Source organism: Cheilinus undulatus, linkage group 5 (genome assembly GCF_018320785.1).
Source record: "Cheilinus undulatus linkage group 5, ASM1832078v1, whole genome shotgun sequence".
NCBI lineage: Eukaryota > Metazoa > Chordata > Actinopteri > Labriformes > Labridae > Cheilinus > Cheilinus undulatus.
In genome coordinates, this window is record NC_054869.1 from 10,626,786 (window position 1) to 10,651,493 (window position 24,708).

General features: G+C 40.7%; 1 protein-coding gene across 2 annotated transcripts in view; it reads left to right on the forward strand.

Annotated features, from left to right (window-relative positions):
* Window positions 1-1,988: 1,988 nt before the first annotated feature.
* The window catches only part of sema4c (sema domain, immunoglobulin domain (Ig), transmembrane domain (TM) and short cytoplasmic domain, (semaphorin) 4C), a 211,860-nt gene continuing 189,140 nt past the window's right edge, over window positions 1,989-24,708 (forward strand). For both annotated transcript variants that reach the window (XM_041787078.1, XM_041787079.1), the window contains exon 1: window positions 1,989-2,520. The gene's annotated coding sequence lies outside the window, so the exon portion shown is untranslated. The remainder of the gene's footprint in view (window positions 2,521-24,708) is intronic.

Sequence of the window (24,708 nt, forward strand, 5' to 3'; positions counted from 1 at the left end):
CTGAACCGCTCAGCGTATGCTGACGTCACCACTGTCTCAGCGACTGAGTGCGAGTTCACAGGTTGTCGGGGGGCGGGTCATAGAGTGTCAATCACTCTACAACAGAAGTGCTCTATGTGATTGTAGCGGTCTTTTTGCTCAAATAAAAAAAGAAAAATAAGAAAAAATTATGGATTGGATTATGGATAATAAGAATGGATGTATCAAAAGGAGTCCAATATGGACTGGCTCTCCTTCAGATAGACTTTAAAGGGATACTTTAACATTTTGGCAAATTCGCCCATTGCCATAATTCCTATAGTCTTAGTAATAGGTTCGTTCCTTTAGTTGTCAGTGAAAGCTGTTTCTATATCTGGGGGGACTGATATACCAGCTGCGCTCCGCCCAGTGGTTTACTCAAGAAATAGTTCCGAGTATTTGCTTCATGTGTCGTAATGTTACATAATGGTATGTTATTATTTCATAGCGTGGTGAATGTACAGGTCACAACTTGTCCAAGAGAGCGTTTTGGAGTTGTTGGATTGTGTGTTTGATGAGTTTGATGAGGGAAAGCAAAAAATACCATCTGCTAACATAGCATTAGCTGTGCAGCGGGTATATCAGCCCCCCCAGATCTAGAAACAGCTTGCACCAACAACTAACGGAAACAAACCTATTACTAAGACTATAGGGCAATGGTAGAATTTGCCAAAATGTTGAAGTATCCCTTTAAAGTATACATGTGATAACGTAAATAAAATAAAATAAAATGCACACATTAGTTTTAGGGAATAAAAGGTAATGAATCTTGTAAGTGATGGTGCGCAAATGTTCTGTCGTTAGACGTCAGGATTCACGTTGTTGACGTCAGGTCAAGGTGTCAAACTAGACGACGATGTACGAAAAATTCTGACTAGTCTTGTTGAGTCGTGGTCATGAGGAATCGTAAGGAGTCTTGGACGTGTTGTTAATTATGTCACACTACAAGACCTTTTTAGTCCTCAACTCTCTAACTCAGGCCCAAGTTTTGACGACGAGCTGCGACGTCACAGTCGGGCTTAAATCTGGCTGAATCTGCGTAGTCTGAGCCGGCCTTTAGGGGATCCCAGAACGGCTACATCACTGAACATAAATAACAGCATTAAGTGCTAATAATATCTGCTGATAAAGAAATATTTATATCCTAAAATCACGTTTCCTGACTGAACTAGCCATTTAGGCATACTCATTCTAAGCATATCTTAACCTACATTAACTGGTTTTACAAACTTTCATATACCTGGCCTTGTTGGTAATAATGTGGCTCCTACATCCTTATGAATTTCTGTATGTGGCTCTTGGTGGAAAAGTTTGGACACCTCCGTTCTAGACCCACCTCTGTTCATTCACTGTCTGGCATTTGTACAGCTCCTGGATACATTCACTTCCAGGTGGTAGTTCTGGTTTTTAGAGTAAACAGAGGCTTAGCTCACAGCATCTCCCATGTTCCAACACTAATGTTGCTTCTTTTAGTCTGTATTGATCTCATGTGGGATATTATGCAGCCACATAATGAAGCCGATTTGTTTGGAAACGTTTGGAGAACGTGCCTTGATCACTCCTCTGCAGGACCGGAAGTGGTGAAGAAGCAGATCCCACAGGCTAACAATGGTCTCTTTAAGAGCCAGGCCACCCTGCTCTGCAACCACGCGCTCATTTGTCTGGGTGCGCCCGTTATAAAGGACCTCTGGGCGTCTCGGGTCAGACCCCAGGTTGGGAGGCACTTTGCCAGAAACAGGCCTTCACTTTGCTCACAATGAAACGGTCTTAATCAAGCCGTGTAATGGCTGCTGGGGGGCCCCTCGCCTGCGCCAAGGGCCCGTGTTCGGAGCGGCTAATGGGCGGAGACCTGTTTGTGTGCCTTTTTTGAAATCCTCCCAGGTCCCTGCTGTGATGCGTACTGCGGGAGGAGACTGGGGGCGCACACACGCTGCAGCAGCACATACACATCATTTCCAGTGGAGATTGGCACACAGAGACGCAGCGCACGACCACTCCGCTGTGTCTGCTCGGTACGGACTGCTCCAACTTGTGCGCAGAGAGGCGGATAGATTCATCCAGCTCGTCCCAGATAGCGGATTTAATCCACGCTCTCGTCTCTTTCTTTCCTTTTTTTTCTCCCTTTTCTCCTCCTCCTCCTCCTCCTCTGGTTTCGTATTACAAAGCCTTGGGAGGGAGTTGCGCGGAGAGCCAGTTCCTCTGTGTTAGAAACTGAATGACAGGATCACATCGCTCGTTTTGACGTGAAGTCCGCACATTTAGGGGGAAAAAATCTAACATAAGAGGAGAGAGAAGCCAAAGGGAGGATTCGTGAGGAACTGATGAGGATGTGGAATAATTTATAACTCCAATTCAAAAACAAACCCGAGATAACGGAGAGAGAGGAGAGAGGGAGAGAGGGTGGACAGGATACTGGATCAGTCGTCAGAAACGGACGCGGAGAGGAAAGCGCAGGACGCGTTGTTTGCCCGCGATCATCAACACCATCACTGGACTGAGAAGGTAAGTTTGGAGCTGTTATTCATCACCGTGATGAGCTTTGCAGATGTGAGGCAGCTGGATTCAAAGTAGACGAAGGGGGGCAGCTTGATTCGGAGTCTCTGGATCTCCAACTGTTGCCATGAAACCCCCTTTTCCTTCGACACAGGACGCATTTGGATACACAGTGATGTCTGGATGTCTCAGTTATGGGTTCTAGGTTTGGCTTTCAGGGCTTTTTGTGCAACTTTATCACCATTTCGCGCAGTGTAAACACAGCGCAGTGCGGTCAGGAGCAGCTGGAAGGGAATCAACTCACGGCTCTCACTGTAATGTGTATCTCCTGTAGGAGAGCCAGAATCACAGCGCAGTTAGAGAACCATATAGGCTTTTGTTTGGACCGTGCACACCAGTGTGTGCTGAATCTGCAGGCTTGAATTTGCAGGGTTGTGCACCACAGGTCATCAAATTCATCTCACTGTGTTTTTGATTTTCCCTGAGAGTCAGGGATGCTCCTTCATGAACTCTTGGGAACCTTCCTTTGCTTCATAGTGCTTTCAAACTTCTCCAACAACAATACAGCATCCCTGCGTTATTACAAACTCACTTCAGGGACTTGATTTCTAAAATAACACATATTTTACATGAATGAAGAGCAAATAAACAAGGATGCTGCTTTAAAAATGATCCAGAAAACTCCATCTCAAGATCCCATCATTAGTCCTAGCTCAATTTTTGCATTCAATCAATAATTAACACAGATTTTTAGGGTACAAAGACCACTATTTTATCTAAAATTGATCCAGAAAGTCCTCTTACAACAGTGTGGGATCCAGTTCCCATTCACAACTTAGTTTTTAAATTTGTTTCCTACATTTTTTAGTGTGTAAAGACCAAATAAAACAATACTTTCTCTGGATTTAATGCTAAAATGTTTACAGAACCCTACTAAAAGGAGATTTTAATAGTCTGATGGAGCATGGTAGGTTTAAGTGCCATGACAGCTCTGTGAACAAGAGATGCAGTATGTAAGATCCCATTATGGTGCCAAACTTACTCATAATCTCCTTTAATTATTCCTAACTAATGTTATATATCCCATTACTTCCCCTAACAGACTCAGTTTCTACATTAGCACAGCTTTAAATTGTATGAACACAAGAAAAAAATGCTAATGAAGCTTAGAAAATTAAGCAGAAAATAAGTCAGAGCCTTCCGTCACAGTGAAATAAGATAGTCCAAATTTAATATGTGCATTCAGTATATAATTAGCACAGCTTTTTATTGTTTAAAGTCCACAAAATGTGTTTTTTTTCTAATATTGGTGCAAAAAGTTATCTCATAACAACCATGTAAGATCCCATTATTATTCAGAACTACTAACTACATTAACGCAGCTTTTTAAACCAAGAATGTAGCTCTCCATTTCAAGCAGAACATTCAACAGAACCCTGCTAAAAGGAGATTTTAATCATTTAATGGAGCACAGTTTTAAGTGCCATATATGACAGCCCTCATCCACTCTCATTCATCCCCATTAAAGCAAGAGATCCTGCAAATAAGATCCTGTTATTATCCCTAACCTACTTTAAAAAATCCCATTATTACTGCTAACATGCTTGGCATGTTTGATTTCTACATTAACACAGCTTCATAGTGTATGAAGACCAGAAAAATGGGAATTTTGCAGTGAAATTGATGCTAAAAGTTCTACAGAGCCTTCTCTAACAGCCATGTAAGACCCTATTATTATTCCTCTCCTACTTTTTGCTTTCAAATCCTACAGTAGCTCAGCTTTTTGGTGTGTATAGATGAAATGGAACAAGAATTTTCCTCTAAAAAGTGATGCATAAAGTTCCTCTAACAACCATCTAAGATGCCTTTATTATTCACAAACTAGTCTGTTCATTTGGTTCTGGCATGCACACAGCTTTACATCCATAAATACTGCAAAAAAGAATGATTTTGCTCTAAAATGTGTACAAAAAAGTTAAACAGAGCTTCCTTCATTCTACATTCAGTTCCTACATGGGATCAGCTTTTTATTTTACAAATCTTACAAAAAAATGATTATTTTGCTCATAATTTCAAGCAAAAAAAAAAAAAAAAAAAAAAATTCTACAGAACTCTACTAAACAGAGATTTTAATAGTTTAATGAAGCATAGTGCCATATCTGACAGTCCCCATTTATTCTATTACATTTAAAGCAATAAAGCAATTAATATCCCTATCCTACTTTTAAAAAATCCTATTATAACTGCTAACATGCTCAGCATGTTTGATTTCTCTTTATAGCGTATAAAGACCACAAAAATGGGAAATGAAAGTTCAACAGAGCCTTCTTTAACAACCGTGCAAGATCCCTTTATTATTCCCAGCTTAGTTTGTATATTTGGTTCCTGCATGGACACAGCTTTATAGTTTGAAAATACTGCAAAGAAGAACATTTTTGCTCCAAAATAGCTGCAGAAAGTGCTACAGAGCCTTCTCTAACCATGCAAGACCCCTTTATTATTCCCAACTTTGTCTGCATGGACATACGTTCATAAATATCACAAAGAAATGACCATTTTGCTCTCAAAATTGATGTAGAAAATTCCTTTACAAGGATGCAACATCCCATTATTATACCTAACCTACTGTGTGCATTCAATTCCTACCCTTACACAGATATTTGGTGTGTGGAAACCAAACAGATCAATCATTTTAGTCTGAATTTCATGCAGAAAATTCTACTAAAGGAGATTTTAGTAGTTTAATTGAGCATAGAAGTTAGAAATGCCATATCTGACAGCCCCAATTCACTTCTATTACCATTAAAGGAAGATATCCTGCACATAAGTTCTTGTGGTAATCCCTAATTTTCTTTAGAAAAAAAAAGCCCATTATTAATACTAGCATATTTTGCATGTTTGATTTCTTTATTGACGCAGCTTTTTAGTGTAGAAAGACCACAAAATGATAGTTCTGCTCTAAAAAAGATGCAGAAAGTTCTACAGAGCCTTCTCTAACAACCATGTAAGATCCTGTCATTATTCCTAACTTACTTTGTGCTTTCATTTCCAACAATAACAGCTTTTTGGTGTGTATAGAACAAGAAATCTGCTCTAGCATTGATGCAGAAAGTTCTTCAGAAGCTTCCTTAAAGGTAATTAGATGTTAACAGGTGTCATATATGACAGCGCTCTTTTACTTCCATTGCCATCAGTGCAAGAGATTCAGTCATATTCATATTCCTAACTGGCTTTAAAAGATCCCATTTCTGTTCCTAACTTGCTTGTGTTGTATAGAAAGGCTGGATTAACCAGATTTTTGCCCTCAAATGTATGCATAAAGTTCCACAGAGCCATAGTAAAAGAGACTTTAATAGCTCAATGGAACATGGTAGTTATAGGTGTCATATATGACAGCCCTTATCCACTTCCATTACCATCAAAGCAACGAGTCCCTTCTGTTGCTGCTTCTGTTTCCCGCTTGCTCAGCTGACACTCAGAAATGGAGTCCTTATGCTGACAATAATCCACTGCCTTGAGATATTACGTTGGAGTGTTTTTCCCTCCTTCCCCTTCTGATTCTTTTCCTCCTTAATGAAGTAAGTATTAGCCTCAGTTGAGTGATTATTGTAATTACAGATGGGGGGCCAAGCTGGACAGCACGAGAAAGGATTTGTGTAAAAAAAAGAAGTGGTCGGTTTTAGGAGAAGAAGGTGGGGGTTGGGGGGGGTCTGCCTGGTTTACAAGCTGGATGGTGCCACTGCCAGTTAACTAACAGACAGCATGTGGGGGGGGGGGGGTGTTCAGAAGTCGGTGCAGTCGTGTTATTGCCATGTGGGATGCTGGAGGTGGGGAGGATTACTGTGTGAGCGTTACTGTGCAGGAGGGACTATTTTCTGCTTTTACGTGTGTTTGATTTTCTCACGAACTTTCAAGAAGGATTTCTTTCTCATAAGTTGGTGGGCGGTGAGTCGGCCTGTCGGTGGGTGCATGTCAGAGTGTCATTTGCAAAGATTAATGAGAGTAAAATAGCAGTAGATTGTAACTTGACATTTACAGTAGAAGAGTAGAAGAGAGGAGCTTTTGCTCTGCTCACTTTTTAATTTGCTAAATCAAGCTGAGTGACCTTTAAAAATACTCTAAACCCTAAATATTGACACACAAAGTGGATTATAAAGGCCTGAAATAGGGCTGGGCAGTTTGGATCAATAATCAGATGATGATATTTTTAGCTGAATGGTGATACATAATATGTCTTGATTTTCATCTGTAAAGAAAAACCAAAAGGAGTCAGTTTTAAGTCAAATCCATGTGACACAAGCACCTGTTTTTAAAACCAGCTGCACATGTACCAGAAAAAATAAAAAAAACAAAAAAACCTGTGTTTCGAGTGGTGGAAGATTAACGGATTATCTGTTTCAGTTATGATTTTAGCTCAAGATAATCAAAACCAAACAGTTGTTGTGCTGCATTGCTTGGTGCACTTGTTTCTCTCTCACCAAAACAGCTCTCATTTTGATTTAAGTGAGGAGCAGAGAGATAAAAAAGCTGACAAAGAGGCAGCCACAGGTCAACAGGTAAACAGTAAAGAGTAACATTTTTAATTGAGATTAATCTCAACATTTCTTTAGTTAATTGCTCGATTAATATCACCTTTTTTTTATCAAATTCTAAAATTCAACTTTTTTTTTGCATTTAAAACCAGTTTTATGTCATGTTGGATCTTCCTACTCTCTTAAACTAAGGATGATTGACTTCCTGCTTGGCTACACACCTGCTTTTATAGGTAAACTGAAGATTTTAACATTAAAACTAAACTATTGAAAAAGGAACTTGTGATGGATTAAAAAGAACAGAAGTGAACACAAGGTTCAGGTGACTCTGACTTGTCCACTGGGCTGTCTGACATTTTTAGACTGAAATAAGGTGGACTCATTTGACATCACTGTGGCTGCAGTGACCAAGGTTTATTGAAAGCAAAATTAATGCAATTGATCATGATTAAATTAATCATGATTAATGCCTTTTCTCTTGACAGTCCTGGTATATTTAGATGCTACTACCCCTTTTATCTCCTATGGCATACTCAACTCAAGTATAAGCATCAGATCCTTCTGTGCAAGTTTCATTTCTCTCCTGTCGAGGTGTCTCTGCTACTGACAACACCACATTTTCTGATGTGGTGTTTTTAATAACAGCAAACTGTCAGAAATAGTGTTTTTTTCATTGATTTGGTTTAGCTTTAGTAGAGGAGTGTACAGAGCTACTGTGTTTGTAGCTGCTCCTCCAGCCTTATTCAACACCACAGCCCGTCTCTTTGAATCACCACGACTTAAAACAAGCAAATTATATGTTGGAAATACACCTTTAAACAGTTGTTTTAACCTTTATTGTAAGAATCGGTGTATTGGACTTAAGACAAAGACCAAACCACTGCAGCTCACAGCTTGTGTAGGCAGGCTGACAGGGATGCTTTGCAAAGTGAGTACACTCACTGTATGTTGCTGTTATTACAGACATTAAACTTAGAGTGGGGAGTTTTAAGTCATTGCTGTGATTCACTGTAACTACACTGATAGCTGACATTCACTTAGTAACCTGGCTCTTCTTTACATGCGATGTTGGGACTCAAACAGATCTGTTGTCTGTCACATATCTCTCTGTTATGCTACTTTTATTTCCACACCGTGTAGCTGGTTTCTCCAGCCATTGGTAATGACTCTTGTGTGCGCACCACAACACAACACGTGTTTCATTCGGTGATGACGGTGTGGAAAAAATCAATTTCATGGCAGAAATTATTTCGGTTTACCACCCAGCACTAGCATAGATGCAGATTTTGCAAAATCACGTTAAGGCCTGTGTCAACAGCTGGCTTTTTAGTGCTGGCAGCGTTTATAACCTCTCTTCTCAACAGCGTTGTTGACTTCCCCTGTCCTCGGTAGAATCCAAAACACTGTTTTAAAAATAGCTGTGTGCTTTATCTGATTTTCAAGGAAATATCACACAGAAAGCATGAAGACAATGTAAGGAATGCTGTCCTGACATGGGCACCAGATGGAGACCAAAGAACGCTCCCTTGAAAAAGATTAAAAAAAAAAAAAAAACAGACGAGTCAGATTTGGTCCTCCTCTACCGTTGTCAGGATGGCAGAATAGAAACACTCACTTGATTGGCAAGTGAGGGAGAAGTGATATTGAAGAGAGCAGCGCTGTTCCAAAAGTTGAACAGTTTTCAACTGAGAGTGCTTTAAACACAGCGACAAAAACAGCTTTTTTTTTGCCCAGGATGCTGAGAAGTCAGAACGCTGGACTGCACTGGTTTTGAATAGAAAATAAGTGCTACCATTAGAAAGTGCTGGCTGTGGACACAGGCCCTAATAATCATGACTTCAACATTAATCAGGATGATCTGGATCATGGTTTTTGCCATAGTGGAGCAGCTCTATCTGATTGAAGAAATCAAAGCTCCTTGAATAGAATAAGATAAATAAAATAATAGTGAGTAATAGTTATAGTGATCAATTAGTATATTGCTGTTAGTGGCTCTTCTACTGAAAGCCTGGCAGCTATTGTCTTGCTTAGATTATCTTAAAAACTGCATATGTTGCCCAGCCCTAGCCTGAAGCAGGTGACATGTTTATTTGTTTGAAAACCAGCCTGATTGTTGAAGTATTCCCTCTGACATCCGTGTTATCACCAGTGTGAGAAAAAGCCCAGAAAATCCAGTTATATCCAGTGCAGTTGCAACAAAGACGCTCTCACACACATGCGCTCTCACACACAGACTCACACACATGCTGCAGCCCTCTGGCCCCAGATGTTAATGCCTCCATTGAGAGGGCCACAGGACTCCTGTCGACTTGATCTCTTCATTGTCAGACAGACAATGGACTCCACATCCTGATGGCCGGCCTCCTTCCCGTCGTCCCTCACACACTCCTCATCCTCCTCTCTCTCGCACACACACAGAGCGCAGTCATGCAGACGAAGCAGCACATGCATCACACATACATGCATTTATAGACAGCCTCACACGTGGGCATGCACGGGAATAGTTTCTCTTTTTTATATTCTGTTGCAACGTTTGAGACGAACAGATGTAGTGTTTCTTTAATCCTTTATCTGTCATGTCTGGCATATGTGTGTTTTTCTCTGTTCTCATGTCCCCTCTGGATGTTGTGCTGTGCAGCTGTCATTCATTTTATTGCCACACTAAAATGGTTGTTTTCCTCAACACTCGATTACTTTTTCCCTCTAAACTGTAACAAAATGAAGAGATGCAAAATTTACCCAGAGTTTAAAGGCCAGATTTGTCAACTCAATTTTTAAAACCCAAAAATGTTAACTTTCAAACATCAAAATATATGAGGCATGCTGTAAAACCTCCATAAATCACCCAGGCTTTTAGTTTATTTGATGAAATAAGCCTGCCTTTATTTGGGACAGGCGTCAGTAGAAGACGGCCCTTTAAATATTCTCAAATAAAACTCTCACAGCAATGATAAAGACTTTTAACTTTACATCAGAGAGAATAACCAACTATGTAAAAAAGTTAGGATGACAACAAACACAAGAAATGTCTAACCTCATTGGAAGGTTTTGAAATACCAGAATTTAAAACTTTGACATAGTTATGGTAAAATCAGTCAAACTGAACATTAATCTTTTAATAACTTTGTCCCAAAATTCCAGTCAAATGTTCTGACTTAACTCCAACACCGCCACTGTAGCTCTGTTTACTCCTGAGATGATTTACTTCTCAGACGTAAACAAGCACAATTAGCCGTTAGTATCGGCAGCACCTTGTAAGAACAGCGTGTGTGGCAGTATTAAACCATAAAAATGTGACAGAATATATGTATTTTTCACTCAACTGGAGAAGTATGTCGCCACATTCAGTACAGGCATGTGAATATTTACCTGCGAATAGGGTTGGAGGTTGGCAGTGCTAACATTAGCAACACTCGGGAAACCATCTCTTACCTGCTAAAGCTGTGATCCTATCAAGTAAATAGAGCTTTGTTTTGACTTTTTTTGGATTTTCTCTACAAGCTGATTAACCCTCTGAGTATGACAAGAAGAGACACAGATTATTTAAAATTTAAAAAATGTCTAACCATAAATCGTAGCCATAGGGCCATTGTGCCATTCTAATGTTGCTATCCATGCTTCAGTAGCCGTTATGAATACTGTTCTAGCGACCCTGGAACTTGAGTGAGTTTCTGGAGTCTTTAAAGATTAAATCCACACCAGTAATTCTGATGTTGGAAATCTTTTTTATCCATTTTCAGTAGTTTCGATTGTTGTTTCTGACTTTTTACAAAATAAATGTAATTGTATTTGACATGCATTATCATTTATGTATCTATATGTGAAACTTCTAGCACTGTCCTCCCTGCAAAGTCAGTGCTTACTGCCTGGCTGTAACCTAGCAAGGCAGAAAGACTGTTTCATAGATTCACTACATAAGATTTATTTCACATTCATCTGGGAAACTACCCATAAAGTGTTTGGGAAGGGCAGGACTTTTTCAAAAACTTGTTGTAAGGTGATTGGACAGATATTCTGTCACATTCATTACGGCCAATCAGAGGGACAAGACAAAATGAGGTAGTAGGCATGCACAGCTCTGGTAGTAACCTGAGCATGGCAGACAGGAAGTGCTGTAGTTGGAGCTTGATGGTGGATAAAACTCACACTGAGGCCGACGTTTTAATAAATGTGGCCCTGCTCTGATAATGCAGCTGTGGCTACATCTGTGCTAATGCAGCCGTTGGTTGTACCAGCCTGCAGTACAACTAAGCTCACCAGTAGCTACTGCCTCATCCTCCTCAAATGACGATGACAACCGCTTAAGACTGGAGCTTTGCAAGATGGATTTGCCTGATGACAGGCATGGGATCTGGCCAATTTATCTGCTTTGCAAGGTTAGCTGACCCAGGGGGCATCCTTTGAACAGCGAACTCTGTATGTCCGTTTTGCGATTTTACTTAAGGACATGGACCAAGAAAGCATCTCTTGTTTCTAAATGCTTTCGTCCTTTTTGATAGCACCAATCATCAAAATAGCAGATTGTATCATTTTAAAACATATTGTACGAGAAGATATAGAAAGTTTTTGGACTTTATTTACTTTTTAAATCAGCTAGTCTATTGTTAAAGGCATATCACATTAAAATTCCATCTATTTGTGTTGTACGGCTTTTTAGTCTTTATTTTGATCCCGAAAATATTCCAACTCTAAATGCAAAGGAGCCTTTAAACGAGACCTGCCTTTGTTTGTCAAAATGTGCAACAACACCAGGCTAAAAGAGACTAGGAAGAGCTTTCATTTTAAGTTTTACAAAAGAGCAAAATGTTCATGGAGAAGCTAGAGTATTCTTATTTTTAGAAACAGTCAGAAAAAAATGAAAGAGATTGCATTTTCTCTCATTGTTTTGGTGTAGGCAGTAAATGAGCCAATCTCACGTGCTGTACTCCACGCTCTGTGCCAGTCTGTTGGCCATTTTTGCGCATGTGTGCACATATGCGATCTGACCTGTATGTTTTGACACCAAAGGGCCAACATTACATCATAGCCGCTACACCATCCCTGCACCAGATGTCTCCTGCCTGCTCTGTGTGTGTTAAATTGTCATCCCTGTGTCATGTGCATCATGTCAATACTGCAGCCCACATGGTGAGCAGCTGAATGCACGGCTAACCCTGCGTGATAAAGGGATGATTCCTGATAATGGAGCCTATGCTCACGTATCATTCAGCCTGTGTTCACGCCGCTCATTCTGCTGCATTGTGAGAGCTCGTGGATGTGAATTCACTGGTGATAATGTATTTGGAATGCTTGAAAAGGCTTTTGATGAGCAACAGTTGATGTGCCAGCTTTCCAGAATGATTTCTCCTAAAACCATACAACGAAAGACTGAATACTGCTCTGTCTTCTGTTCTTTTCTGCCAAACTTTCTTCCAGAAGGAGATTGTCTTTGTTTTTGCTGTTTCAAACTGGTCTGTGTGTCCTGCTGGGCTCCAGTCGCGCCCTTCGTGCTCTGATGCTGCATGAGTAGATTCACCCCAGCATCTTTTTTTTGATGCTTCATAGGGTGTGTGTTTATGTGTGTTTGTGTTGAACAGAGATATGGTTCATGGCAGGCCAGATGCAGGGTCGGCGGGAAGAAGCAGATGGGTTGTGTATGTGTATTTGTGCTGGGGGGAAACAGCTGGAGGCGGGGCTGGGCTGGACGGGCCGATGTTTAGAGAAGAGGGAAGGAAAAGGGCTTGTTTACGAGACCTTCATGGTAAATGGGCTTCAGCAGTGTGCAGGGTCACAGTGATGTAAAGCTCATTTTTTATGCTTTTATGGTGTCAGATCATGCATTAATTTTTCTTTTGGTTCATTTTTAAGGAGACAGCCATGATAAGGTTTTGTGTGCGTTTGTGTTGAGGGAAGGTGTGATGTGCGTTCAGCTGTGGACTCAAAATGACACCAAACAGCAGAAAAGAAGCACGGCTCCCTGTCAGACTCACTTTAAGCATTTAACCCATTATCATGTCTTTGGCCTTGCCTGAATAGCTAGTTTAATCAAAGATGAAAAGACAACCTCCTTTTAATCCTGCAACTGCAAAAACTCAAATTGTACCAACTTGAGTTCTCCATTTACTTGTCAAAAACACACCAAAGAAGCAGCACTCACTAGAAAAGTCCAGTTATGTCTTATTTCGAGATAGTCCAAGCACAAAATGCAACTTAAATTCCTGCAGCAAGCATTAAGAAGTCAGACATCACATTTCAAGAAACTTTTTTACGTGGTGTCATCGGCCTCTCTGTTGAAAAGTCTCGCTCGATGAAGCAATCTTTCTTTATGCTGTGAATCAATCCGACAGGAACCAAACAGCAGTTGCCCCGATAGCTCAGCAAATAGCAGGACACAACACTTTCACCAAGAACACTTAAGGAAATGGGCCGAAAATTGGACAACACAAATGATCCGAGAAACACTGCAAGTCGAGCACAGCACAAGGAATGTGAGCTGAAACACATTAGAAGTTTCCAAGGGGAACTAAAAACTTATGAGCACGTCCGAATGGCCGAGGCTGAAGGAAAGCTAACGAGCGCTGCGGGTACAAAGCTGAAGACTTGAGTCCCCAAACAAGATGGTACAAAACCAACCTTTAAATGAAATATCTGACTCTTTTAGCTGTTCACCTGCGTAGTTGTAGTACTAACCGTGCAATGTGAGGTTCCAACATTCATTGAGTCTCCCTCTGATATTTTTTGAAAGGTTCTGCACTTTATGGGTGGATGTGAAATATATCCTATGCCATGGACATGTAAATCAATCTATCTGGTGTGTTGAGTTATTGAACCACTTGCATTAGATCCATTTGAGGTTTTTGCAACTGTTAAGGTTAAAGCGAAAAAATGATACATTGTCATCAGAAAATCTTTAACAAAATGGGTTCTTAAGCAAGGCGTATGCTTTGCATTTTCATGCTGACTCTATAACAGTCATATTGGAATAGCTGCTCACACTACGTGGCTGAAGTCGGGACAGACTGTGACAAATGTCCATGGCATTTTCTTTGAAACGTCTTGCACATGGAAGTTGAAGTCGTGTTTATTGTCTAGTTTTCACACTTAAACCAGCTACAAATAGCAACAAAACCACACACTCATAAGCTTCATTGCAGCAATCACAACTAGCTGCTAAGCGGTAACAAATATTCTGTGTCAGCTGGAGGCCTAGAGGTTGGCTTATTTCTTGCTTTATTATTTTCTTTATTGTAGTGGAGGAATGCACATTTAACAGGCACTCCTGCTGTGTGGATTAGGGGTCAACCAATTCTCGGCCTGGCCTATTATCGAGGTGGATATTTGGCTTTTTGCTGATTATTGGTATCTGCGTTTTATTCTACAGATAATATATCAAAAAGTGTTCTACTTTGACTGCACTGCAAGGTGTGTCTTCCCCTATGGGTTAATCTTCAGTCGCTCCAGTCTAATAAAATCTCCTGCATATAGCACAGTCTGATTGGTTAGGTGTCATATGAGTACCAGCCAATCAGCGCTTATGCCTGAAATCACTTCCTGTTTTCCTGCTGCTGCTGTTGCTCTATGCCGTTTCTCCTGCTGATAGGGCTAGAGCTAAACTGTTTTTTTGCCATCATTTTTATCATGCAACTTTACTTTTGTGGCATTAAGTACATTTTGTACCAATAATCAGTATTGGCCCTGAAAAAGCAATATCTGTCAACCACCAGTTTGGAGGCTTTCCTACAGATGACAAAGAAAAAAAGCCCTGAAGTTGAGGATTTTGCTAGCTGTTCTGCTTTCACTGAAGTGTGCAGTTGTATGACCAACATATCAAACATGCCAGAAATCCAGTTGACGAGTTGGGAGTAGGTTGGCCGTGGATGGCCATTGTGGCTCATTGTACACTGCAAGAAAAATGACACAAGATCAGGCTGAAAGTCTACACGACCTCCAGGTGAGGAGTATGACTCAAAATACAAGTACATACCTGGCTTAACCAGACTGTTTTTTAGTGCAAGTCCTCCAGTCTGAGCTTTATCATTTAATTGATATGTGCAAATCTAAAGCCTGGTTTATACCTCTTGGTCAATATTGCAGGGTAGCTACCCCATAGTAGTCTGAACCTTAATGAGCACTACGTATTTGTGCGCTGTAGTGCCCATAAAGCTGTGCATTACTGCGTCTAAAAACGCTAGTTGGCCAAATCTTTTGCTTATTTTTTGACAAAAACATAACTTGCGTCTTGATTTTTATGCTTAATTATTCATTGTGATTTCAACGCAACACTGAATGCACACTGTGCACAAGCTAAAAGAACACACACACATGCCTCCCCCTGCAGAGCCCGCAGCCCCCTCTCAGTGGCTTTAAGGCCTGTTGAGAAGTTTCCATCAGGCAGTGAAGATGGATCCAGAGGCTTTTGGCAGCCGCTGTGATTGCAGTTGTTCCGAGACGAGGAGCTTCTGCTCTTCTGCAACGTAGCTCTTTTCCTTCAAGCTCTCCCCGTCTCTCTCTCTTATCCTCGGTGTCTCTCGCCCACTTATGCACACATATTTTTTTCATTCTTTTTTTCCCTCGTCCTTCCTCTCTCTTGCAAGTCACATAATGAGGTCATTTTTGCATTGCCAAAGTGTAAGCACTTACCACTTATTTAGCGCAGCTTTAATTGAACAGACAAGTGCATATTCAGCCCATTGTGAATGAAAACTAAGCTTTCATAAAAGGGAATCATATAATCCTTTTGTTGGGTCTTATTGCGTCGCTGCACCCTGAGTGCCACAGGATCAGCCATTATGGATCTCTCTCTTTCTCTCAAATCAATCGAGTTACATTTAATAAAGTCTTATTGGTGCTGTTGTCAAAAATAAACGTCACCGGCCAAAAATGCAATATTCTCAGAATATAGAACACAAGGCGGTAATAAATATTTGTCACTCTATGAATGATGCAGCCCCCCTTCGGGGCAATCAATAAATAAATAAGCCCTGAGGGACGAGAAGTGTTTCCAGGAAAGTCAGACTGGTGGAAAATTCAATATGGTGCACATTCTTTCTCCTAGAGGCAAATCTGGAGAGAAAGTCTATGAATGCACCAAATCTTTTCCCTCATGCATTGTGGAAGTTTTGTTTGTCAGAGCTTTTCATTCTGACCTGTAATTTCCCCTCCTGTCGAGCTGATCAATGTAATTCTAAAAATGTCAGAAAGCTGTGCAGGGAGACATCACCCTAATCTAATCACTGCCGTCTGAAACAAATGAACCAACAGATGGAGAGTAATCCATAGCTCCCCTGCCATGACATACAGATTCATGCTTTTCATCTAAACAACAAACTCTGTGTGCGCCTTTATGTGGCTGACTCTGAGAGTTACTGCAGGTCTTCAGAAGACGCCTGGAGGAGCAGCTCTGGGAGGCTCGAGTCCTCTGCATTATTTATGTGTGTTCGAATGGAAGAGGAGGAGAGGCCTGACCTGCTTGTTTGTTACCAGCTGACCACTATTGGCCATCTGCTGTCAGCTAGCCTCACTCTGTCTCTCTCTCTCTCTGTCTGCCTGTCATTACCCCCAACCCCACCCCCAGCATCTCTCAGTAACCATCTCCATGATGCCGTGCTCTCTGTGAATGCTTCTGATTATCCGTCAATAGCCGGGTTTCTGTCCAAGTTTTATGCAAAACCAGAAACAGGGTTAGAAAGGTTGAATGATTTTTGCTGGCTTGTCACTGAGCGAGTTTATTGAAAATGTTGTCATATGAAAGTGCTGACAGTAACAATAAATATGAACATACAATGGGTTTGAGAGATTGTGCTGCATTTTTGCCAGAGTCAAAAAAAGAGGACCTGTACCTCTCTGATTTAGTTGCATGTGAAGCTAAAGCTAGCTTTGCTGTTTGTTAAAGGAATGACTCAAATAAATCGTCCAAAAACGGCCCTTTTTTTTTTTTGAAGGTTTATATTTGGGCATTTATTTGATAGAGGAGGTCAGTGGATAGAGTTGGGAACAGGGACAAGAGCGGGGGAAAGACATGCAGTGAAGGGGCCACAGGCCGGATTCGAACCCGGGCGGTCGGCATACATGGGGCGCACCTTAACCACTCGGCCACCTGCGCCCCATAATGGCCCTTTTAACAAACATCATAATGAGGCGATGAACCAGTGTCAGATGTTTATCTTTCGTGTTTCGTCATTATTAAAATAAACTGATTTTTTAGACCAGTGGCTCCTTAAGGTTGTGCCTTGAGAAAAGTCTGCTACAACCATAAGCAGGGGTGGAAAGTAACTAATTATATCGACTCAAATTACTCTAATTGAGTAGTGTTTTCAGGTATTTTAACTTTTTGAGTGCATTTTAAAATCAGCACTTTTACTTCTGCTTAGGCAAGTTTTAGCCAGAGTTCATTTACTTGAGTTCAACACTCCTGTACTTTTGCCACTCCTGTTGACTACACAGTACTTATTGAGAAAATGATTCCACATCATATCCCAAAACAGCCGGTAGTTACACAACAAAAACTGAGTTGATTTTAAACCGAAAGTGTAATTTTAAATCAATTGATCTAAGCTCCGCCCTCTGCCATTTCAAATCTAAGGGGATGTGTGGGCGGAGTTCCCCATCATGCCCTTGGGCAGGGTGTTTAGATGTGTTTTATATACAGTATATGTTAAGTTGTGTTTGGCTGTTGCCTGTTATACGGTGATCCCTGCTTGGGTTTCTGGTGAACTGTTGTTGTTTTTGTTCGACACATTTGCACCATGAGTGAAGTTATCCACTGAGTTAGAATTCCTAACTGTGACTTTAGGTGCTCCTGGAGGATAGTGTGTATTCTTCATCATTACCTTGCATTGAAGTTGACTCTGTGTTGTTCTTGCCAGAGGAAACCCACCTTACCACAGATTTTCAAGGGTTACCGATACAGAAAGTTTTAACTTTAACTGTATGTATGTGCATATTAATATATACACATACATATGTGTATATTGTCTATTAGTTTAGTTAACACTGGCGATTTTGCTGTGTGTTTTACTTTATTATAGAGGTGTGACTTTACCTGAACTATTTGGTGGAGATCTATTCTCTTGTTGTTCTTGCCAGAGTATTTGTTCCACCTCTGGTTATTTGGTCCCATCTGTGAGGCTGTATCTAGCTATCCATCTATCTATTCTAGTCTTTTCCACCTATGACTATACACTACCACAGCTAACCATTGAGGTCCGGCTGAAGCTGAAGGTAGAATCTCAATTATACTGCAAGGTAGTGCGTTAGAGTGAAATCTTAAATAGACCGCAAAAACAGTGTGACATTTTAGTCATGTGATTGTGAAGAATGATGCGTGTTAAGTGTGAAATCAACACAGCTTGAGTGGTCTGCTTGAACCACCACGTCTCCCTCCATCTCCTCAATGGTTCTTTAGAGTTTAGTTGACATATTTGTGATGAGTGTATTTGCTTCATTGCTCTGAGTTAATTTAGAGGATAAATACAGCTCTCATAGACAGGGACATAAAAGTTTTGCCTGCAGCTACTTGGCTCAGTTTGGAGAAAAATATGCAAACACGGATGCAGTTCAGGCATCATTTCCTCCTTGTGAACTGTTAAAGATGCAATGTGCAGACTTTTGCACCAACTGTGCATATTTCCAACACTTTTCAAGTCCTTATTTTTATAGTTTTAACAGGAAGTGTGTGGTTGTAGTGGCCACCAAGACTAGACACAACACAAGCAACATGATGCTGTGTAAACAGTTGGTGTTAGGTCAGCGACTGCTACATAAGGGATGAGTAACTCTTATTGGAAGCTGCTGTTCTGTTGCTGTACCTCAACTATGTTTTATTTTGCTTTCTTCAGGCATATGACAGTATTTCCTGTCATTGGCTGCATGCGCTCTCACCCAGGCGTTCTCCTTCAGCTCTTTTTTGCCTGTCTGCCTTGACTATGATCCATTTGGAGTTTGCTTTCCCTGGTGGGAGATGGGTGGAGTTGCAGGGAATCACTCTTTTTTTATTGCCTTGAGATTGTCATTTAAAAACTGTGCATTTAAAGGTTTATATTAAAGACTATACATGTGCAGTGAGCATGCAGGTCTGACTGTGAGTAACTTTTAAAGTGCTGTTTCATGTTTGTGTCTTTAATTCTACTTCATTAAAAGATTGATTAAAGAGTAATGAAGCTTCACTGAGCACAAGCTGGAGAAAAACAGTGAGCTGCCATCTTGGCTGGCTGCATGACAACCTCATGGATGCACATCTGCAACATGTAGCTTCTTAAATTGGATTTCTGCAAAGATTCAAAGAAAAGTTGACAGTTTTTGAAATAGGCTTCTTTGCTTTCTTGCCTTGAAATTGATAAAACGATCCGTAGCACCCTGGTTTTGTTGAATATGAGGCAACAGATAGCAGCTGCAGAGCAATTTGTTTAGAGGAAAACAGGAGACAGGGAGGCAGCTAGCTTATCATTTCCTGGTAAATCATTAAAGCTTCATGTAATAGCATCTGCCTGTATGTAGCAGCATCCATCTATTCAGTGTTTCTTTAGCCATGCAATCTGTTTTTTTTTTTTTGTTTTTTTTTTTTAGTCAAAGAAAAAAGCACAGAGAGAGAAATCTTCATCATATTTCATACTCGTCCAGTAATTTCCTCTTCAGATAACAGCTGGACTCATCGTTCCTGTTTCATCCTGTTTCCTGGTTCTGCCGGCTCTTGGCTGCGGTTGAAATTATGAAGCTGGATTGGGGAGAGATAGTAATATGCGCGGCCAAAACCCTTGTCAGGGAGCCAAGTGTGTTTTGGGGGCATCGCGCAAGGTATTTAGTATGTTTTTTCGGAGGCCCCTGATGCGCCTGTTTGCCGGCTGCTTGTTGTTTTGTTTGTTCCGACTCAGCAGATGTTTTCTGGCTCCGTTGTCCGTGCTGTGTTTTGTGTACAGAGGACCGCCGGAATTGTTCTCTTTTTTTTTGTCATTCTGGTTTTAGTGACACGTCAAAGCTATTTGGAGCCAGTATGAATGCAGAGGTTCCCATTGTTTACTGTCAGTGGAAGCGTTTCTTTGTGTGCATGTGTGTGGGTGAATGTACTTAGCATAGAAAATATGCATATTCAGCTTTTGCTTTTTTCTTTTCACCCATTGTTTCCTGGAAAGTGTATGCATATTTGTTTAGAATACCAGCAGTAAATAACATTCAAATATGCAGGCATGTGGACTGGATGTCTGGATTAGGGCTGGGCAACTGAAAGTCCTATCTATATATTATCTGGCTGGCAATGCATGGTATTTTTACTGTAAAGGAAGTATCAGAGCTCCCATAATACCAGAATTATACATTTTGATATGATATTAAAACAGCAACACAAAAGGAATCTTTGACACCCAAATTTTGTTTTTGTTTTTAGTAGTCAGAAATATCAGACAAACTCATTCAAACTGTCTGAATTGCACTAAAACACTGGCAACATTTCCTTATATTAAGGTTTTCAAACATACAGATGTGCATCTGTATTACTTTTGTGTATATAAGAAGTTATTATGTCTGTGGGTGTTACAAGCACTGTCTAAATTGCACAAATATGTTGCCAACATTTGGAAAAGTGGGTCCAACTCGCAAGGATTGCTCCTATGAAGTCCCATCCAACATAATTTTAAAGTTCAGACACTGTGCAGGGGTATGTATGCAGTTTTTTAAGACCACAAATTGAACAAAATTGGACGTCTTGTACTTCTGTTCCATTGTGTTGGTCATTGTACTTCACGGTCAATGGATTTTTAATTTGAAAAGAAAAGTTCAATATCAACAAACCATCTGTTTCCCAATTAATGTTGAAAAATAGGAAAGCAAAGCACAGAGAAACATGTCCATGAACCTTTCAGGCAGTTCCATATTAAACTCAGAATCAATAAATGCTAAATAAAAACAGAATGAAAAATGTTCTTCTGTCTCTCTTCTGTTGTTTTCCAGAAAGAAATAAAAAAAGTTTGTATTTCATTTATTTTTTTTAATTTACTTTGAAAAGGGAAACTTAAAAATAAATCAGTAAGTTCCAGCTCCAGCAATGTATTTTATGAATTTCCTTTTGTAATTCATATTTAAAAAAAAATATGATTTATAAAATGATGATTTTTGATTTATTTTATTTGCTTCTTGGCAGTAAATCTTATACCATTGGTTATAGGGGTTTATTTCCCTTTTAAATGGTGCCACATTTGTAAGGAACATACATTTGTGGGTTGAGCAGCAGAGCTGAGTATGTGGGTTATGTCCATGAAAAATTTGCCAAATCTTCTCAATAGCTTATTCTGCTGTCAGCTCTTGTTTGGAGTTGTTTGGTGGAGTGGATGATGAATCAAGACATATTGGCAATTTTAAAATTTTATTCATCTAACGAACAGTCTCAGTAGCGTGTGGAAGAACCATACACAGCCACAACAGGCTGGCACCTCCTCCTCATGCTGGTCACCAGCCTGGTCACACACTGCTGTGGGATGGCACCCCATTCTTCAACCAGCATTTGCTGCACATCAACCATTGTGGTTGTGTTGGTCAGTCTGGAATGAACAGCACGCCCAAGCTGATCCCACAAGTGTTCAGTGGGGTTAAGGTCAGGACTGCTGGCAGGCCATTCCATCCTCTCCACTCCCAAATTCTGGAGGTAGTCTTTGATAAACGCTACTCTGTGGGGTTGAGGGTAGTCATCTTGGAGGATGGAGTTTGGACCCAGACTGGAGATATGGGATTGCCACTAGTTGCAGAATCTCATTATGATACCTCTCTGCATTGAGATTTACAATCAGGTGACACTCAGGCCTGGAGGTATCAGAAGCTACAAACAAGAGTCAATAGCAGAATCAGCTGTTTGGCATTGGCAGAGAAGATTTGGCAAATTTTTCATGGGTGCAACCCACATACTCAGCTCTGCTGCTCATCCCAAAAAATACATGTTCCTTAAGAATGTGGTACCTTTTAAAAAGGAAATAAACAGGCTTTCCAACAGTATAAGATTGATTGCCAAGAAGCATTGTATTGAGCATTTTGAGTTTTGAGTATTGAGCCAGGTTTCAATCTCCATCAATAGTGAATATACACATTAGTGTTGTTGGTTCTTTTTGTAAACAATCTTTTATGCACATTAGGTCTTTTTTAATTTACATCATCATGAACTATATTAACATAAACAATATCTTAATAATGGCACATTTCAGATGGAAATACCTCAGTATATCTTAAAAACAGGATGTGTTGCCCAGCACCAATGTTCAGCTTTTCTTTTTCCTCTTTTTAGACATCGCTTCCAGGAAAGTGTATGCACATGCATTAAGGATACCAGCAGTAAATAACATTAATAAATGCAGGCATGTGGACTGGATACTGAGGTTGTATTTGTGTGAGGATAATGATGCAGATGCAGTGTGCAGTGGCGAGCATGCAGTGGAAAATCGGCCCCTTCCCCCTTCTTTTCTGTGCTAACCAGAGCATGTTAGTTTGTTTTTATGACAGCCTTTTTTTGGCATTGTTCTGGTCCGGTAGAGCTCGCCCTCCCCACCGTGGGACTGGCCGTTAGTGGGCAGGAAGTGCCGAGAGCGCGCAGCATGAGCATACACACATACTGTAACCCAGCGTCCAGCACACACAGCCCCTCCCTGCTATCGCCCCGCACTCACACATAAAGTTTTGAAAAGGACAATAAAAAGTTGCCCCGCGGCTCGCAGGCTGGTAAGCTGCGGCTTATCCAGGAAGGAGCTGCAGCCGGGCTAATGGCCTCTCTCCGGGGTAGGCACTACAGAGGGGCCCATGCAGGCTTATCAGCAGCAGGAGGGCCCCTACATGGCTACTCTATTTGAGCTTAACTGAGCTAGTGTGTGGGAGTAGCTTAGCTTTCGTAGCCGCTGGGAGACTGAGACCCTTTTTTATTTCCTGTTGTAGTTTTCTGGTATAATCTTGCCAGTAGAGGAAAATCAAAGTTTTCCTCTCTCAAAGGAAAACAAAGATGTTTACCAAGTGTAGCACCTTTAATTGGAAATTAAAAGTTAACTTAGCACATCCTAATGGAAACTCAGCCTGTCAAGTGTTACTGAGAAGTCGATGCTGCTCCTCATTGTTGTGAAATCAATGATAGACCTGTGTGGCTCTTCCTCTCAGAAAGTACTTCTTTCTTGTACCAAGGGGCCCTTTTGGCAGGTGTGAAGACGATGGCGGTCAATGTGTGAAATACTGTTTAAATATCTTCACAGCCGAGGCGTATTTCTTTTCTTTCATTGGAGATGTCTGTGTGAAAAGCCGGCAGGATGTGCAGAATATGAGTGAAAGTGAGATGAAGTGACTGACTAATCAGATTTTGCCCCATAGATACTGGTGAGATGACTCCAGTGTGATCGGAGCTCATGAGTCACCGCTCCTTCTCTTCATTTCTAGAGAAGCAGGAACTGATGCAGTATTCCCAGCAGCTGCTAACTCTACTGCAGCGAGGTAACCTGTCACTGTTGCTGTAGCTTCGTATGAAAGATTTGCTAAACACGGCCCTTTTTTTCCGCTGTGAATGCAAAGTAAATACAGACTGTATGGTATCATGCCAAGACATACTGAAGCTGCTGTTTGTTTTTGTTGACAGGGAAACCTCCTGCTTGTTTGTCTGTTGTGTATTTTGCTTATGGTAGTTGTAATTAGATCCTGAGAATACTGCACACAGCAATTACTCAACATATATGAGGAGATCAGATAGACGTATAGCAGGATATTTAATGCTGATAGCATCTCTAATGCATGTGAAACCACATCTAAAACTTCACTGATATGTGAGATATATGCTGGCTCCACAGGAGTAACCCTTTTCTCAAGAGAAGCTCTACTGGAGGAGCTCAAGATTAACCCTTTACATTCTATATTAAGGGTTTCCATAGAGTGGAAGAGTGAGCCTCCCCAAAGAGAAAACATTTTTATTTTAACATCTCCACATTTTTGATATTTTGGTCTGCATATATCTTTAAACATCCATCTTTCCCAGGCAATCAGTTATTTAGTTTCAGCAGTGGACCAAACTACCTGATTATTATACTCTGTGCTCTAATTTAGCGGGAACTTGGAGTTTGCATCCATACAGTTGATGCAGGGTTGCATAACAGCAGATCATCCTCCACCTTCAGCCTTGCCTGGTACTCGCTTATGATCACTGCTGGTGCTGTAAACCTGCAAGTGCACAGGCTGTCTTTATGGTACTAAATGTCTTAGTTACCTTCAGTAGCTGCGGTTACATATGCATCTGCGGATAGTCTCTGTTACGAGCGACTATCCGCATAAACCAGTGGTTTTTAAAGTTTTTTGCACAAGGCACAGCAAAGATCAGGCCAAAATCTCAAGTTTCACCATATTCATACCCATGCAAAATAAATGCTGTAACATAATGATAAAGAACCTTCTGTTGTTGTGTAGTTGTACAGCTACCCAAGGCACACCTAGACTTGTCTCAAGGCACACCAGTGTCCCAAGCCACACCATTTAAAACCACCCCTCTTGAGTCCAATGGGAGAATTTAATTCTGAATTAAGTGTTTATATGAAGCATTTTTATTCCGATCAGGCATTTATGTGGTCTTACATGTGGTCCATGTAAGCATAGCTAATGATTTCAATTTATTTTACTTCCTGTTAAAAAAAAAAAAAAAAAAAAATCCCCGGTTTAGTCACAGCAAGACTTAGTGCTTCATCTTAAA